The 14,625-nt window shown below is 40.9% G+C and overlaps 1 protein-coding gene across 6 annotated transcripts in view; it reads right to left on the reverse strand.

The window, feature by feature from the left end:
• Nucleotides 1-14,625, reverse strand: part of NCALD (neurocalcin delta) — a 431,469-nt gene that overhangs the window by 285,599 nt on the left and 131,245 nt on the right. For all 6 annotated transcript variants that reach the window (XM_060287230.2, XM_060287228.2, XM_060287229.1 and 3 more), the window contains exon 2: nucleotides 9,314-9,366. The gene's annotated coding sequence lies outside the window, so the exon portion shown is untranslated. The remainder of the gene's footprint in view (nucleotides 1-9,313; nucleotides 9,367-14,625) is intronic.

The raw sequence follows: 14,625 nt of genomic DNA on the forward strand, positions 1-14,625 counted from the left end.
AGCCATTCAACATTTCTAGTTTATTCAAAGAGAAGCTTCCAGATCAGAGATGAAAGAAAAGCTTCTCCAAGTCTGTGCTAGAGCACATAAACCTGTGAGCAGTCTTCAAAAATGTCTTATAAAAAATGATGCTTGGAGAGAAATTTTGAAAATCAGATTTGCTGTTTCAGATAAATACAGTTTCTATTCTCAGCTTCAAAGGTAGAAAATGTTCTATCAGAGCAGTTTACCATCTTCCTCTCTGTCTGGAGAAGTCGATGAGCTTCTAAGGGCTCTCTTTGGATGCCATGGTAACAGCATGATTCTGGTCAAGTCTGTTGTGTCTGGCGTACAGCTTAAGGAACTTTCAAATGCTACCTAAGAAAATATGCATGACAGCCCTGCTGGCATGCTTGAACTGGACACACGGCCCATTCTCTTCAGGGGCACATACACCTGTAAGCCTCAACGGTGTCCCAGCACCGGGCCAGCACTAGGGTAACTCAGTGAATGGAAGACACTTGCAAAGAACTCGCAGTAGGTGCGGTCCCAGGGAGCCACAAGAATAAATAAACAAATATATATATAGGAATGATATCATCAAGTTTTAGCTTTTATTCCAAAATGTAAATTTTATTCTCTAGCTTTTGCTGTGATTTCAAGTGTGGAAGACTTTCACGAAGATTACTTCAGCTAAATACAGACATGAGAAAAAGTTGACTGTTGAGCATGGGAACAGCAACAGGATCAGAAAGAAGTTTAAGCTGTTCATTTGGGTCTTCAAATGCACTTAGCCTGCAAAATCATGAAGGGACAAAGGAGAACTACTGGCCTATGGAAAGCAACAGCATTTTTGGCTTTCTGGGTAAGGCAGCATCACATCCAGCATGTGGGACTCTCTGAAGTCTCCTCAGACGGTCTCCCTAAAGATGATACTTTCCCTTTACCTGGAAGTACTGAGCAAGTGTCAGATGATGGAGACTTCCTCTTCACTGTGGTTAGTATACATGTGTGTGTTTATACCACTGTCAGATTAAATCAGAAGTCACTTTGGAGCTCACCATTTACATGAACCAATGACCACCTCAATCATTTCTATATATGTGAAAGAAATTTGATCTATGACTCCAAAGAAAGCCCATGAGTGAGCTGAATTTCTTCAGGAAATATTTAGGAAGCACATGCTATAAGCAACATGCTGAACCAGGAGCTGAAGGAGAAACAAAAGAAACATCATACTTGGCCCTTTTTTACCCTTTGGTGGAAGAGGAAGATAGACCCAGAGGAAACAGTCAGGTAGCAGCAGTTTGTTCTCTTTCTCTTGTCTCTTAGCCACTCTCCATTTCCTTATTGACCTAATGGAGTTCTCCTGGCCTTGGCCTCCACCCACCACGTCCATTAACCATTTTCTCCATCTTCATGATACCCCCATCTGACCCCGCACACACATCTTGGCCTCCCTTCCTCTGTGCCCAATATGAGATGATTACAGTCTCTCCCTAGACCCCTCAATATCTCTGTTCTCTCCTCTTCCCAACACTGGATAATCCTGTATTCTATGTTCTCCGCTCTAACACTGAATACTCTTGGAGAAAAACCATGTAACCATGAAGATGCCTTCAATGAAACCATGAAGAAAGGACCAATGGAGAATGTTGATTCCCTGATTAGAATGTAAGTTCCTTGCAGGAGGGACTGTGTCTCACGCTGCTTTGTTAATAAGTCCAAGGGCACATCAGCAGGCTCAATAAATCCTTGTTGCAATAAGTTAATACCAAAAACAAAAAATTAGAAAAGAAGGGTCCATACTCATACTTGGACAAATAGATTTTTTAAACTTTCACACATGGTTTACATGCAAATAAACACAGTTATTTATTCAATGCTTTATTAATGCTTTAAAATAAAGCATTCAATAAAAGAGCCTTAAAAACAGCTGGTAAAAGTTCTGTGGATTTCAGAGCTGTAAATCTGTTCGAACTTCTTTTATAATTTAGAATTTTTATAACTTAAGATGGTTCTTCCTGGCAATTAAAGCAATGTAGTGAGATCTCACTACACTGAATGGCAAACCACCTCTAAAACTTCACCAAATAGAGGCCATCCTCAGGTCATATCTGTCTTTCTCCCAGGGAGAAATGAAAGGGTCTCTCCATGTTGGCCAGAAAGGCAAATATCAAAGGAATCCTGAAACATCACGTTTCAAAGAGAAGAAAGTCAGCATCCTCTGAGGGAATGGCTGCTGTGAGGTGTAAGATTTCAGTGGGACATTGCTTCCTGAACAGGGGCCCCAGTGCATCCCTGGGTCTCTGAGACCACACTGGGAATGCAGAATTCTCCTCCCTCATACCAGGGGCAACGCTGTCTCAGAGCTGGGTAGGGACTTCTGTTCTGCCAAGCCAACTGCACCACAGGCCACAATCCTCATACCGGATTGGCAGGAACAAACCCAAATGTCACCTGATTATCCTACAAATGGAATAATGTCTGATAAGAGGCTGATTGGACAGCACACAATGTCATTTCCTCTAATTAAGGAACTCTTGAGAAAAACCAAAATAGCCACAAAGCACCGTCAGCAAAGCAATCAGCAGCAACAATTAGCTGTCAACTCGGTCCTGAGCTGAGCCTTGTGTAGTGAGCAGGGGGGTTGTTATGGGCTTCCAATCAGCGTGACCGCAGGAGTCAAGGGTGACCAGGCGAGAAGAGGGGCTGGAGCCTGCTGCACACCAAGGAAGTCTGCAGCAAAACCCTCGGGTTGGGGGACGGGGTGGGGGGGGCGGAGGCAGCAGCTTGTTGGTTGGTTTCTGTGCAGCAATGAAGTGGGGGGATGCTATAAAGAATCCTGCAGCAAGCTTCCAAAGCAGCTGGAAGTCTACTGGCTGCAGCCCATGCTATTTATTTGCACTGAATCATTCTTCTTCTCAACCTGAAACTATTCTACAAATCTTTAAAATCTATAAGCAGTTCATCTCCATCTCCTTTATGAGGGTTTCACAACTTCAACATATGTGAATTCTCCCTTTGCTCAACTCTCATAAGAGGTTACCATCTATATTACAAAGTCATTAACTGTAGGAGTTGGGAAAAATATAACACAACTGTCACAATATGTCATAATATATAATAAGACATTGTGTGTGTGTGTGTGACACACACGTGTACGTAACAATTACTAGGAGGAACATTATTCTCGCCTTCCCAGCATCCCTGCTTGGGCACATAAAATAAAACTGTGTGTCTTCTTAAAAGAAGGTGACTATTGGAAGGTGACTTCTACGCTTCACTACATCCCTTCACTCCTCCTCAAGGAAGTGACTCCTTGAATTGCTCAGACTGAGTGAGGGAAAGTTCATGGAGGTCTGGACACCCTCCTTTCTATTTCTGGCCTCAGCAGCATGTATTTTTCTTTTCCATGAAAGAAGACTTCAGCAATAAACGTAATAGGATGCCTGATTCTAGCTGATTCTGTCCATAATTTAAGCTCATTCTCCAAGCCAGGATCACTGGGAATAAAGCTGATATTGAATAAAGCTCCCTGTCTGTCTGATATCTGCATTTAGTTCTCCATCCACAGCAAACCCAGCCCTGATTTCTTTTGCACCAACAATACGCCCAACTCAAAGATACATTTCCCAGCCTCCCTTGCAGCTAAGGGTGACCACTAAGATTAAAGCATAATTCACTGGTCCCAGGAAACCAGGACAGCTCTTAACCTGGGCTGACTCAGCTAAGAGGCCCCTCTGTGTCCACCTGCTTGGAATACTTCCATGATGGTCCCAGGTTGAACAAGCTATGTTAAAACAATTTAATGATATTGCCAGAACTCTCTGACTTGATGTCTCTCACTGAGACATGGGGGCAGGGGGTGGGGGGAGGCTTCAAAATACCTGGATACAAAAGCAAAGGTAAAGACAAAAGGAAAGCAGATGCTATAATCCAGCAATCATGGCCAGCATTTTTTTATGAAATCCAAGGAAAGAGGACAACTTAAGAACTGGGATAAACGTAAAATTAACCTTTACTGAAAGTTGAGAAAAAACAGAGAAAACTAGAATTCTGGCAGCACAGTTGCATCATTGCATCACAACATACTCAAAGTTGGGAAGATTCAAAAGCTGAGGGTCTCTCAGCAAGAACCTTGTCTCTAAAGGTTCTTGGGATGGGTACTTGCTAGAACCCTTTAGGCCAGGCTTTGAAGCATCAATGTAGGAACCTGTTGCTTGAGCTGAACCCAAGGTGGAGAGGAAGAAAGAACTGCCCCTAGGAGGCAGGCTTCAAAGGTCTAAGAAATTCCTTTATAAGAGGAAGCAACAGAAAAATCCCTGCTACAAGAAAGAGTCAAGATTTTTGGGTGCTAGGAACACAAAGCTCAAAGAAGAATTTGAAACTAAGAAGCATTAACTATGCATATCAATGATAATTGTTCAATTAAATTCAATAATTTAACTAGAAAAAAACATTTAAATGCCTTAGTTTAAATATGTGTGCACTACAACCCAGTTTATTCTTAAAGTAGGGTTACCTTCACAATATTTTGAGTTTGAAGGATTTTAATCTCATTATTAAAAGCACAGTTAGCAAAAAAAAAAAGAAAGAAAGAAAGAAAAGAAAACAGTGATTGGGTAAAATAGGGGTCCCCAACCCCCAGGCCGCGGACCACTCCATGGCCTGTTAGGAACCAGGCCGCACAGCAGGAAGTGAGCAGCGGGCCAGCGGGCAAAGCTTCATCTGCCGCTCCCCATCGCTCCCCACTGCTCGCATTACGGCCTGAACCTCCCCCCACCCCACCCCATCCGTGGAAAAATCATCTTCCTCGAAACCGGTCCCTGGTGCCAAAAATGTTGGGGACCACTGCAGTAAAACACTACTTCTCAAAGTGCACAAGAATCCCTCAGGGATCTTGTCAAAATGCAGACTCTGATTCATCAGGTCTGAGCATGGGACCTGCGATTCTGCACTTCTAACAAGCTCTCAGGTGATACTGATGCTGCTGGTCCTGCCCTGATGGAAGAACAAGGGACTCTCAGGCCCAGAATCCTGCACTGACACAAAGAAGAGGTCTGCTACCACTGAGGGAGGGGCAGGGAACTCTCTCCCACCCAAGCCACCTACAGATACAAGGCAGAAGTGGAATGCCACGAAGAGGAACAGGAACATGGACAAAGCTGCAGTCCCAAGGCCTGCCCAAGATTGGAGCTGGACCAGAAGAACTGGGAACCCCCTAACATAGCCACGGCTTTGCACTGAGCAATGAGCAAAAGCCATTCACAGCTAGGAGAGGAGCATCAACATGGAGAGCGATCCCCTCAGTGGAAAGCTGAGGATGGAGTCTGGACGGTGAGAAAAACCCTCTGGCACACCAGGCCACACACTAAGCATGAGGTAACTTCAGTCCACCACTGGAAAACTCTGCAGTCTGCTTGGCTGAAGAGAACCATAGCAACCAGGAGGCCAACCCCACCCAAACTCCCTACTAACTACTAATCTTATTAACTGCTAACAAGGGACCAAACCATTCTTACATTAACAGCCTTGCAAAAGAAGTGTGCCCATTTCTGGGTGGCAATATTATCAACTTCATTACCTACTGCTCTTCTACCAACAACATCCAACATGCAATTAAAATTATGAGACATTCAAAAAACCAAGGAAAAACAACCTATTGTCAAGATAAAGCCACCAACAGAACTAGACAGAGAGATGACCCGGATATTGGAATGATCAGAGACTTTAAAATGGCTATGATTAATATGTAAAAGGCTCACATGGAAAAGAAGGATACAATCCAGGAAAAGATGGAGAATTTCAGCAGAGACATGGAAACTACAGGAAAGAAACAAAAATTCTAGAAATAAAATGCAATATCAGATGTGAAGAATTCTTTGATTGGCTGATGAGACAGGACACAGTGAAAGAAAAGAAGCAACGAACTTAGCATTTCTATAGAAATTACCCAAAGAGAAATGGTAATTTTAAAAAGTGTCCAAGTGGACTTCTCTGGTGATCCAGTGGTTAAGAATCTGCCTGCCAATGCAGGGGATACAGTTTCGATCCCTGGTCTGGGGAGATGCCACATGTGCCACAACTTCTGAGCCCATGGTCTAGAGCCCGCAAGCCGCAACTACTGAGCCCACTCGCTGCAACTACTGAAGTCCACGCACTCTGGGGCCCATGTGCTGCAACTACTGAAGCCCACATGCCTAGAGCCCATGCTCCACAACGAGAAGCCACCACAATGAGAAGCCCATGCACTGCAACAAAGAATAGCCCCTGCAATGAAGACTCAGCGCAGCCACACAAAAAAAAAAGAAAGAAAGAAAGAAAAAGAAAAAAAAAGTGTCCAAGAGCTGTAGAACAATATTAAACAGTCTAACATGCATGTAATTAGAGTACCAGGAGGAGGAGGAGAGAGAAAGGTGTGCAGGTATTTAAAAGGGGGAAAGGACAGCTTTTTCAACATATGGTGCTGGAAAATGTGGACACTCATGTAAAAAATTGAACCATGACCCTTACCTCACACCAGATACAAAAACTACCTCGAAATGTGTCATATAACTAAATGCAAAACTTTTACGTTTTAACTATATTAAACTATAGTTTAACTATAGTTTTAACTATAAATTTTCTAGAAAAAAATTAAGAACATCTCTGTATATTTGGTTTAGCAAGGATTCCTTAGGACACAAAACTGCTATCCAACAAAGAAAAAATTGATAAATTGAACTTCATGAAAATTAAAAATTTCTGCCCTTTGAATGACGCTTTTAAGAGTATGAAAAACAAGCCACAGCCTGGGAAAAGGTATTTGCAAAGCACACATTTGATAAAGGGTTTGTATCCGGAATAGATTCTATTATAGCTCAATAATATAAAGATAGATAACTTAATTCTTAAAATGGGTGACTGATTTCAACAGACACTCCACTAAAGAAGATATGCAGATGGCAAAGAAGCACATAAAAAGATGTTCAACATCATTAATCATTAGGGAAATGAGAATTAAAGTTACAACGAGATAATACTACAAACCAACTCAAAATTGCTAAAATTATGGAGACTGATTATACCAAGTGGTGGAGAGACTGTGGGGCAATAAAATTTTATGTATTGCCGAATGGAATGCAAAATGGCACAGTCACTTTGGGAACAGCTGGAGGGATTTTTTTTGTATAATGTTAAATGTATACAATCCAGTATACTATATAGTATATGACCCAATAAACCTACTCCTAGTAATTTACCCAAGAGAAATGAAAACATACATCCATACAAAGACCTATTAATGAGCAATTATAATAGCTTTATTCATAAGAGCCAAAAACTATAAATAACCCAAATGTTCATCAATCGGTTAATGGATAAACAAATTGTGGTGCATCCACACAATGGAATTCTACTCAGCAATAAAAAAGAACAAATGACTGGTACTAGCAATGACATGGATGAATTTTTGACAGTCTTTGAGATTTTTTTAAAAGAAATCTAAAACAAAAGGCCACATACTGTATGACCCCATTTATATATTCTGAAAAAAGAAAAAAATCTAGGGACAGAAATCAGATCAGTGATTGTTACTACAAAGGAGCATTCTTTCAGGTGTTAGGTACATTCTGCATCCTGATTGTGGTGGCGGTTTCAGGATGGTACACTTTGGTGAAGCTTAGCAAACCATAAATTTCGAGAGCATGAATTTTACTGTGTGTTCATTATACCTCAGTAAGCCTGACCAAAATAAATAAATAGGTAAATAGTGCTATGACAAAAGGATGGCTTCTGGTCAAGTGCGTATCCACATGGAAAAAATTAATCTTGACCCTCTACCTCACATCATATACAATAAAACCAATTCCAGACGGACCGTGGCTCAAAATGTAAAAGAAAAATAATATAGCTTTCAGAAGAAAACATAAAAGTTCTTTGTGATCTTAGAATAAGGCCAAGATTTCTTAAATAGGTACAATAGTACCAACCACAAAGAAAAAAAAATGGATAATTTACACTATTTTAAAGAAATTTCTGATCATAAAAAGAGTAAAAAGGTAAACCACAGGAAAAAAAAGTAGATATTTACAACATATATATCCTACCAAGGCCTCAAATCCAGAATACATATTATTAAAATGTCTACAATTGAATAAGGCAACACAATTTTTTTTCAGAAGACCTGAATAAGCACTTCACTTTTTTTTGGGGGGGGGGGACTTGAAAGGGCTTCTCACAAAACAAGATATTCAAACGGTCAATCAACATATGAAAAAGTATCCAACTTCATTAGTCTACAGGGAAATACAAATCAAAACTACACTATGATACTACTTCACACTTAGCAGTAGAGACTAAATGAAAAATCAAACAAACAACAAAACAGAAAATACCTTGTATTGGAAAGGATACAGAGAAATCAGAACTCTCACACACTCCTGGTTAGCATGTAAATTTTTAAATTAATAGAACCATTCTGAAAAACTGATAGTATCTTCTCAAGCTGAACACACACCTACCCCATAATCCAGAAATTCCCTTGCTGCAATACATATCCAACAGAAATGTGTATACATAATCAAAAACAAAATGTGCCAAAACTGACTCAAGAAGAAATCAGAAAACCTAAATAAATCAGAAATTAAATCAGCAGGTAAAAATTCTTCCCTCAAAGAAAACAACAGGTCTCAACTGTTTTACTCTCATATTCCCCCATACATTCAAGTAGCAAGCAATTCCAATATTTTGAAAAACATTCCTGGCAAGGAAAACACCAGAAAAAAAAATTTTATCCAATCTCAGGATAAAACTAAATCTTAGCTAAATATAGAAAGGATAATGCATCATGACCAAGTTGATTTTGTCTCAGAAATGCAAGGTAATTTAATGTTAGAATATCAATTAATATAAATTACCATGATTAGATGAAGAATAAAAATCATTTCATCAGCTCAGTAGATTAGAAAAGCATTCAATAAAATTCAACACCCAGGACAACTAACTTGCTTTTAGCAAACTAGGAATAGAAAAGAAACTTCTTAATCTGATATAGACTATTATTAAAGTTCCTCCATCAAATGATGTACCATAACTGATTTAACACAATTTGCCTACTGTTGGATACTTAGATTCTCTCCTCGTTTCGTTTTATTTGGCAAGTATAATTTATGCTGTGATGAACGTCTTTGTGCATGTTGATCAAGTTGCCTAACCTCTCTGTGTCTCAATAAAATACACCTAACTTATAGGGCTGTTGTAAGGATTAAATAAGATGTTGGATTTGAGTCTTAGGAAAGTCTTGGGAGAAAAGCATGGTTTATAAATCTGAGGAAATTTGTTCTGCACTTACCTGGCGGAAGATCTCTCAAAGCACACTGCAGGCTCAAGCCAGAAGTCGTCACTCTGTCAAAAATAAAGTTATTATCTTCAGGTTATCAGGAATTAAGGATGTAATATCTGAGGAAGGCAGTCAGTGATGGGGGCTATTGCTTGCTGCAGGATTCCCTTGCATCATTTGATATCTTCTACCCCTCCCAGCTACCATGTCTCAAATCAAGTGAAGGTGACTACAGCCATGCTCCCTTCATCTGCCCTTGATCTACAGCACCCCATTTTTGCACAGCAGCCAGAGTGAAATTCTAAAATCTGAGCATGACATACCACACCCCTCCTGAAACCCCTTCCACAGCTTCCTCTTATCCACAGGATAAAGGCCAAGCTCCTTGGCACGACTTATAAGGACCTTCATGATCTGATGCCTACCTACTTCTCTAGCCTTGTCTCTCATCCCCGTAGCACTGTCTGGGCTCCTACTACACTGGACTTGCTTCAGCCCCTCACTCCTTGGCACATCCCAGCTTTCACACACACCATCCCCTCTGCCAGGACTGCCCTCCTCTTCCCCTGGCTAACTCCTACTCGTCCTTCCATTCTCCACTTAAGTGTCACTTCCTCACTCAGGCCATCTGCTCCCCTTGACCATCTTAAGCTCCTCTATTTACACTTCAAATAAGCCTGCAAGTCTTCTTCTGTAATATCGTACATGCAACTACTTATTCAATATATCTTGTCTTCCCTGTGCACCCAGAGATCATATCTGCTTTGTTCACAGCTGTATCCTCATGCCTATCCCAGCACTGGTCTCACAGCAGACACTTAATAAACATTTACTGAGCAAAAGAATTACTAAACTTATTCCTCAGGTCTTAGCTTTCCAACTCATCTTTTGATTCACACTGATAATTTAATTGACTTCCTACTTCATTACCATACTTCATTGATTAAGATTCACTGGTTGTAAGAGACAATGCTATTTTACATAATAATAGGAAAGAAAAAATGGTTGCAAATTAAACTGTGATACAATACTAAGATTTAGAATTTTTATCTTGTACTTATTGAAAAAGCTCTATTAGATTTACTTAGGCATGGGTTTTATTATATTCATGAAAATGTAAAAATATTAGTGAAATAAATTGGTTAGTTGCTCCAATTTGATTTAGATATCACATTCAAAACCCACTCTTTTTTTTAACATCTTAATTGCACTATAATTGCTTTACAATGGTGTGTTAGTTTCTGCTTTATAACAAAGTGAATCAGTTATACATATACGTATGTTCCCATATCTCTTCCCTCTTGCGTCTCCCTCCCTCCCACCCTCCCTATCCCACTCGTCTAGGTGGTCACAAACCACCTAGCTGATCTCCCTGTGCTATGCGGCTGCTTCCCACTAGCTATCTATTTTACGTTTAGTAGTGTATATATGTCCATGCCACTCTCTCACTTTGTCACAGCTTACCCTTCCCCCTCCCCGTGTCCTCAAGTCCACTCTCTAGTAGGTCTGTGTTTTTATTCCTGTCTTGCCCCTAGGTTCTTCGTGACCTTTTTTATTTTTCTTAGATTCTATATATATGTGTTAGCATATGGTATTTATTTTTCTCTTTCTGACTTACTTCACTCTGTATGACAGACTCTAAGTCCATCCACCTCACTACAAATATCTCCATTTCATTTCTTTTTATGGCTGAGTAATATTCCATTGTATATATGTGCCACATCTTCTTTATCCATTCATCCAATGATGGACACTTAGGTTGCTTCCATGTCCTGGCTATTGTAAATAGAACTGCAATGAACATTTGGTACATGATTCTTTTTGAATTATGATTTTCTCAGGTATATGCCCAGTAGTGGGATTGCTGGTTCGTATGGTAGTTCTATTTTTAGTTTTTTAAGGAACCTCCATACTGTTCTCCATATTGGCTGTATCAATTTACATTCCCACCAACAGTGCAAGAGTGTTCCCTTTTCTCCACACTTAAAAGCTTTTGCACAGCAAAGGAAACCATAAACAAGACTAAAAGACAACCTTCAGAGTGGGAGAAAATATTTGCAAATGAAGCAACTGACAAAGGATTAATCTCCAAAATTTACAAGCAGCTCATGCAGCTCAATAGCAAAAAAACAAACAACCCAATCCTAAAATGGGCAGAAGACCTAAATAGACATTTCTCCAAAGAAGACATACAGATTGCCAACAACACATGAAAGGATGCTCAACATCACTAATCATTAGAGAAATGCAGATCAAACCTACAATGAGATATCATCTCACACCAGTCAGAATGGCCATCATCAAAAAATCTAAAACCCACTCTTCTGAATCACTTTTGCCACAGGGTTCAATGACTGTGTTTTTCCACACAATATTGTCCTCTATACCACCAAGAGATTTAGTGATGCAGCATTTCTTAAAGGAGTGCTCAAGTATTGCATCTGGGATTTTCTTCTAAGCTTCTAATGCTTTTCCACAGTGTTGATGCTGGCAAGAAAATCTTGCTAACAGATGTCAGCAGAAGAGTTTAGTCAACACCTAGGACCACATTCCTTCCTCAGATGACCATGGAATGGACTGCTGACTGAAACAATGAGCAGTTTCACTCGTGTTATCATGCAGCCAGAACTACCAAGTTCACACACGCATGGACAATGAAGCTACAACACAACCATCGCCTGACCAACAGCAATGAAAGATGCTTTCGAGTGTATGACCCATCCTGGTATCAGAGTATTAAAATGTGAAAAAAATAAAACGTGTCTTAGAATCAATGAAATACGAGAGGTCAAAAAAGGTTCTTCAAGAGAACTTGGGAAAGTTAATAAAAGGAAGAATGCAAATTCATTCTCTCCCTCTCCTTCCCTCCCCATCTCTCTCTCTGTCTCTGTCTCTCTGTCTCTCTCTCTCTCTCTCTCTCTCTCTCACACACACACACACACACACACACACACACACACACACACACACACACACACTCAATCACTCACTCATGGTCAGAGGCTCCTCATATGTTGGGAGATGGGTGCAGGAGCCATGAGTTGAGAGGAGGGTGGAGATAAGTTCAGCCCATGCTCCTCCAGCCCAGTCCTGCAGCAGGTGCTTCCACCCTGGAGGAAGAAGGCATTTCTTGCCTCTCCGCTGGCCCAGCCATGCCCCCATGGACAGTGTCCCCCCAGGGGGACTCCTTTCTCTAACTACTTTTTGACCTATTAAAATACTTTTTTTGCTTCTTTTTTTGTGGTTAAAGAAAAAAACAGAACATGAGATCTATCTTCTTGAATGTTTAACTGTGTAATACAGTCTTGTTAATTACCAGCACAATGCTGTACCACAGATCTCTAGAACTTATTCACCTTGCATAACTGAAACTTCATGCCCATCGAATAGCAACTCCGCTTTTCTGCCTCTCCCCCAGCCCCTGGCAACCACCACTCTGCTTTCTGCTTCTATGAGTTCGACTATTTTGATAACTCATGTAAGCGAAATCATGCAGTACTGGCTGATTTCACTTCACATAACATCCTCAAGGTTCATCCATGTTGTTGCATATGACAGGATTACCTTCTTTTTTAAGGCTGAATAATATTCCATTGTATGCATATACCACATAAAACAGCATTTTTTTAACATCTTTATTGGAGTATAACTGCTTTACAGTGTTGTGTTAGTTTCTGCTGTATAACAAAGTGAATCAGCTATATGCATATGTATGTATAGCCCCATAACCCCTCCCTCTTGTATCTCCCTCCCACCCTCCTTATCCCACCCCTCTAGGTGGTCACAAAGCACCGAGCTGATCTCCCTGTGCCATGCAGCTGCTTCCCACTAGCTACCTATTTTACATTTGATAGTGTATATATGTCAATGCTACTCTCTCACTTCGTCCCAGCTTACCCTTCCCCCTCCCCATGTCCTCAAATCCAGTCTCTATGTCTGTGTCTTTTAAAATAGCATTTTTAAGGGCACAGTTTTTAAATAAATGGAAGTTTTTTAGAAATGTGTCATCACATTAGAGCAGAGCAGACTCTAGTTTCAGAGGTTATCTCATCCTCAGTCCAGCATTCAAGGTCTCACTTGTGAATACTCAATCATGGCTGGGAAAAGGAGGAGGAAAGGGACACCACTGGAAAAGTCAGTGGGCTTTTCTGTGCCTCAGTTTCCTCATCTGTAAAATGGTCATATAGGATTAGATGATTTATCAGTTCAGGGTCCCAGCATGAAAGAGATTACACACTCAAATGGGAGTTTTTATTAAGGGGATTATTTACAAAGTATAGACAGGATTAAAGAAACCATCAAGGGATGGTAAAGCAGGACTTCCCATTGGCCAAATAAGTGATTGATGTGATCCATGGACACTAGCCTCCCAGGACCCAAAACAGCGTGCAGAAGCGGGAAGAAGGGATCTGGAAGGACACAGCATGTTCATCTAGGATCATGTCTGAGTTGCCACAGAGCTGCAGTATTCTGTGACCATTTTGGTACAGAATTAAGTTTGCTATAGCAAGAAAAAAATTCTGTTTACTCTAAAGATTTGAGGAAAATCCACCAGTATGCATTTTCTCATCATTCTGTGCTTAGCTCAGATAGCAGCACCCACTTGCTGCTTTTGGAAACAGCTCAGGTTGAGAAGATTACTCTCGACAGCCCGTTTTTCTTTAACTGAGCTCTTACAAATGTGGGATTCTGTTTTGAGCTAGTAATTGATGCTTCTCCCTCCTGGTCTTATCCCCTGAGATTCTTCCCTTTTTCCAGAAGGAGGCTCCTGCAGTGTCCACTGTCTCACAGAAGAGACATTCCAACAGAAGCAAAATAAAGTCTCTTGGCGTTCTAAACCCAAGCACTTGGCGTCTCAGAGAACAGACAACATGACGAGCCAGAGCAATGCTTACCACCTGCTCCGGCCCACCACCCCACACCCAGGCCAGAAAGTATGGAGAGAAAGCTGGGACCAAGTAGACATTGTGGGTCCTGAGAAAAGGGCTCCCAAATCCTTTCCCCACCATGCTGAGGCAGTAGATGGTCAGCACCGTAGGGGCTCTTTTCCTCTTCCCACTCATAACTCATCTTTGAATCTCCCCCCTTTCCCTTAGCTGTGCCCCCCTTTCCGCCTGCCTGCCCTGCAGCAGCAGCAAAGCCCCATGGGTGCTCAGGACTCACAGGGGTGCTCAGTCCTAGGACAGAGCTCTGAGATTTTTAATTTTAACAATCAATGATCCTTTTGAAAGTTTGATAAACAGTTGCTTCTAAAGAAGTTCCTGGTATCACTCACCCTAAAGACCCAGGCAACGGTGCTGATCAGATTCTAGCATTCTAGCATC

This window comes from Globicephala melas, chromosome 17, assembly GCF_963455315.2.
Source record: "Globicephala melas chromosome 17, mGloMel1.2, whole genome shotgun sequence".
Classification (NCBI taxonomy): Eukaryota; Metazoa; Chordata; class Mammalia; order Artiodactyla; family Delphinidae; genus Globicephala; species Globicephala melas.